We start from the raw sequence: 5,607 nt of genomic DNA, 5'->3' as shown, positions 1-5,607 counted from the left end.
GCACCTGGGGGCCATACTTGAAACCGACGGTGGTGCTGTGACGCATGGCAATCATGCGGACATTAATGCTACCAAGTTTCGTAGGCGTATGGCAATTAGTTCCTGTGTTATAACGTGTTAAATAGGGAAAGTTTCATTATAACCACCAGGTACAACGCACTTAATTTATCTGTGGGCATGAAGATCCTGACCAAAGGTTATTAGACAGTCTCACCAAATCATGGAGAAAACCGGTCTGTACATAGGCTTGCTGTGAAAAGGCCTATCGTACAATAGTGAATAACAACTACGCCATGCAGCATGTTGGCTGCGACAACGTAAAACAAAATGAAAATGAAATTTGTTATAAGATCCTATGGAACCAAACTGCTGAGGTCGTCGGTTCCTAAGCTTACACACTACTTATTCTGTGTTCCAGGCCGTTGAGTCACATGATATTATTCGATCCGCAGGTCAGCGAATTGGTGTGACATAGAAAGGCTGGACTACGCCATATGGGAGCTCTGGGCCAATAATGCCATACGATTACCATTTCATGGCTTGATTTTTAGTTTTGCAGTCACTCTACTTAGCAGTTCGGAAAAAAACTTGTACGTAAGTTGCATGTGTACCACTTGACAAAAAAAGAACTGAAAAGTGCAGAATTGTATATGCATGTACGGCATTTGGCAGATTCCATTTGTAAGACTGGAGGAAGGCACTGCTAGTAATGATCAACTTGATGGACATGTTCACTGCAGACGTTAATTCAGCTAGACAGACTTCATTAATTAAAGTCCGAGGACGACCATCTGCTGTGATAATAAAGATTTCCGTTTCGTCGTCTTCATTAAAAGTCTTTTTGTGCAATTTTACGAGTTCGGCGAGTAATTATTCCACGAAAAATTCTGGTCAGAGTCTCATTAGTAGTCAACAATGCTACACCATGAACATAGAGGCAACGTATATACCAACTATCAATTTCAATTTCATCTGCCTTTGGTATCTTCAGAAAACATTGCAAATGACTTGACGAGTAATTACAGTATGACTATCCCAACGTGAAGCAATTAAGACTACTGTTTGCCATTGCAGAAAAGGAAATAATTAACACGCTGACATCTGTTTTGGGTATATTTTTGTTAGCCATTTTCTGATCTAACTACAGACTGCGTTCAGCCTCGGATGCAGATTCATCCACCTGTATTTTCCTATCGGACCTAAAAGTGATCTCATAATACTTTTTCAAATAAATACTATTACGTATTCCTGTATATTCTCTAAAATACAACTTCTTTTGATATCTGATTCAATAGACGAAAAGATAAAAAAAAAGAAATATACAGGAGAGACGACATACATACATCCTTAAATTCAAGCAAAATTCTAGTCATTGTGATCAAGATTAAAATTAAATAAAATGTGTTATTCTGAGTTCACTAAAAGATCAAATTATTAGTGTAACCAGACAATACACACTGTAACTTTTAGAAAACATAATATACAGTCTGTTTTTTCAGGGACTCACTACAAATTACACACATCAAAAAAACTTCTGCATCGCCCCTGTTCCTAGAACTCCTGAAGATAGACATTGGCAGTGGATATTATACCACAGACACAGTCCCTTTGACTGTTCAGAGATGTCACTAAGCCCGCTCAAAGATGTAAACAACCATGCGTGAGCAGCGCCTGTTAGACGGAGGGGCTTCAACAGGGGATCAGTTCCAGTCATTCCACCAGGAAAGAGGTACAAGGCTCGTGTTGTCTGTAGTTCACCCATGCCTGGACGCTGAATACCGCTGTTCGATCGCGTCCGCATTGCTACTTCGTGCCAGAATGGGCGCTCAACAAGGGAAGTGTCTAGCCGTCTCGGCGTGAACCAAAGCGATGTAGTTCGGACATGGAGGAGATACAGAGAGACAGGAACTGTCGATGAGATGCCTCGCTCAGGCCGCCCAAGAGCTACTACTGCAGTAGATGACCGCTACCTACGGATTATGGCTAGGAGGAATCCCGACAGCAACGCCACCATCTCGAATAATGCTTTTCGTGCAGCACAGAACGTCGTGTGACGCCTCAAACTGTGCGCAATAGGCAGCGCGTTACAGATGGACCCAAAAACATGACGAATGAACCGCTCAGCATTGGTATCACATTCTCGTCACTGAAAACAATATGCTGGCCCAGGGAAACATACACTTGAAAACCTGTTAAGGGAAAAGTTACACTCAGAATCCGATGATTACAGAAACTTTCTCATAATGCACAGTGAAACTTGGAACAACTTGTTTAGAGTTACTACGTCATTACATCGACAAAGAAGACATTAGCAAGAGTATTATCTTCTACTTGGTATGGTAATGACTATGTTTTAAAATAGCACTATGTGAGAACATATAGCCTACACGGAAGTACCCAAGCAGTTTTTTTATTCTATTGCACTCCGCTTGTGTGTTGTACGTAAAACATTGATTTGCTACTTAACTTCTTAACCCGCGTAATATAGGGCTGGGAAAGACGCAACACATACACCATTTTGATAATTGCCAGTACTATTTCGGTTTTTATCATTGATCGTAGTTTCCATAATTGTCGATCCTCACGACACTGTGAGATGAATCGTAGTAAAACTCGTTCCTACTAAACATACAAGTATGCAGTTAATCATCAAATCAAACGGCGGCAATCAAAATTTCTCTCAAACAAACAAAAAAGACGCTCTCTGTTTTGACAAACACTTCAGTGAGCACCGAACACGGCCAAATATTTGGCAAACGTGGTACAGTCTTACAAATTGTTTGATCGTGTACTGGGACGTTGAAGAAACGCCGAACGAGGAAGGATATGAACATACTTTACAGCATTGTGTAATGCATACAATAAAGGACCAGTTCGAACACGAATACTGTGTCAGTACGACAAGCAACTTGTTGTAAAACGCTATCTGCGGGATAATGGTTTGTGTGCAGTAACATTCCTGAAATGGACTTCTGTGCACAGAGCCCCAACCTAAACCCAATGGGACACCCTCGGAATGAGTTACAACGTCGAATTCCCATTATATACCAGCATCGCACACCAGTATCTTCTCTGGTTTCGGCTATTGAGGGGGAATGGACTGGAATTCCTCCACAGGCATTCAAAAACCTCACGATTTATCTATATTCAGCCTCACTTGAGTTAATAACTGTGGAAGAAGTATTACCATACACTGATGAGCACCGTGGAAAGCGAGACTGAATGTCACCTTTAACGATGCGGGAATATGACGCGGTAAGGAGAGTTCATGAGCGAAGTGGAGACGCATGAGGAATTATTCTGTCGACGACAAATGGCACGAATGAGGAAATCCACTGACGTAATCGATTCTAATGGAGGGTAGATTTTCATGGCCCTGTTACACGGAACGAGCATCTCGGATACTTCGAAGACGGCTGTTTGCGTGTTGCTGTCGTGTACCTCCATAGAAACTGGTTAACCCACGAGTAGGCGACAATGTGTTGGACGTTGACGTCTTGTTACAGAACGTGTGGGTTGGAGGCTTTCTGGATCTGCTAAGTAAAAAAAAAAATACAGCAATCTGTGGCACATCTGACTACTGGGTGACATGCCGATGCAGGCAAAAGTATTTCGAAGGACACCGTCCGGAGCACTCGGTTAAACAACTGGCTTTCCAGCACACGACTCCTTCGCACTGCTGTGTTAAACCAACTGCGCAGACAGTTATTGTAGAGAGCAGGGATCGAGGTTGGTCAAATAAAAAAAGGGTAGCAGCACGAATTTGTTATGCTAATTCGTGAAACTGATATATATCAGTTGGACAGGCAGCTTTGCCTCGGACTCAGGCTCTTGAACAATATGCCAGCATATGAGAAAGAACGTATAGTTGGGCTCAAAGAAGCAGGTTGGAGTAATTGGCAAATTTTTCAATATTTGAATAGGAGCAATGTCACTATTCAACAATGTTGGCAGGAATAGATGAACCATGACCAAACATAGCGACGAAAAGGAAGCGGTCAACCTTGAGAGATGACAGAACACGAGGACTCAGCTGTTGTCACAGAGACACTCAGAGCCCTGGATTCATTATCATCATCACCATCGATCCAATGTGGAACTGGTTATCAGTACTACAAGGACCATTATAGAAGGCGCAAGGTAATGAGGCTGAGGTCATGGAACACTTTTCTCTGACTACCATTGATACTCATTACACTAACGAGCCTGTTTGCAGTGGTGTCGGGCAAATTCGGCCTGGAATCATATTTACTGGATTAGAGTCCCACCACGAAATGAGCCGCGATGACTAGCGAAGACTTGTGTGATTCCTCGACTGTCTAGCACAGTTGAATGAAACTATAGTAAACCTTCGACAGTGATACGTGATGAAAGTGCTTGGTCCTCATCAGTATCCTGGTCAGTGAAACTAGTTTGTGTGATAGTTATGCAAGCCCCTATTTTGACTCATACACACTGAAGTACAAAATGTGAAACGTTACCAGAATGTACAATACCTATATTTCTTCCACCCCAAAACCCGACTGCAGCACTTCTCAGGCCCACTGCCATAGATCAAGATCACAAAACAGGCAGCAAGAATTCTTTCCGGTACTACACTGGCATTTGTCTCCACCAGAGATGCCACTTCCCTTACCTTCTACACGGGTTTCTTTTTCATTCCAGCGTTTGTGAACACACTATAATTAGTTTAATACTACTGTATTAGATCTCACATTACTTAAATAACCTGAGCTTCTCTCCCTAAAATTTAGCTTTCAATTAGTTCAGATCCCTATGTATCATATACAATAAGAACCATACAATGCAATAAAAGTTAACTCCAGATCCTTTGGGACAGATTTCAAATGGAGTATAAAATAAACAAGAGTAGATAAGTGCACACCGGTCTCCGTCAGACTATCGAAGTTAAGCGCTGTCGGCCTGGGCAAGCACTTGGATGGGTGACCATCAGATCAACCGAGCGCTGATGGCAAGCGGGGTGCTCTAGGCATTGGTGAGGCAACCTGAGGAGCTACTTGATTGAAAAGTAGCGACTCCGGTCTCGGAAACTGAAATACGGCCGGGAGAGCGGTGTGCTGAGCACATGCCCCTCCACATCCGCATCCAATGATGCTTATGAGCTGAGGATGACACGGCGACCTGTCGGTACCGTTGGGTCTACATGGCATGTTCGGGAGGAGAGAGATAAGTGCCCCGACATCAAAATTATTTTACGAAACTCGAGGTTTTCACCTTGAATTGTTCGCGGTTGTAGTTCTGGCGTAATATTGCCTCGGCAGAGTACTAGCAGTTTTGTATCAAAATAGATACCACCTGATAAAACTAACATCTATGTCTCTTTCAGTACTTAATCAAGAATAAATATTAATGTTTGATTTCCACTTTTTTATGCATTATACAGAAGGCCACGCAGTCAGCAGTACTTCCTCTCTGGTATGTTGATTGCCTGTTTTAGTTAAAGTGAAATAATATGTTTAGCATATGAGTTAGTAATTACAGTACTCATACCGACTTTCTTTGTGTTTCTACGATGACGGAGAGACGTAAATCAGAGACCGCATCTTAAAAGGGCGAGGTTAGAGGGCATACTGAAAAGTAGTACCT

Source organism: Schistocerca gregaria, chromosome 7 (assembly GCF_023897955.1).
Source record: "Schistocerca gregaria isolate iqSchGreg1 chromosome 7, iqSchGreg1.2, whole genome shotgun sequence".
NCBI classification, from domain to species: Eukaryota; Metazoa; Arthropoda; class Insecta; order Orthoptera; family Acrididae; genus Schistocerca; species Schistocerca gregaria.
Note: the sequence above shows the minus strand (reverse complement) of the source record.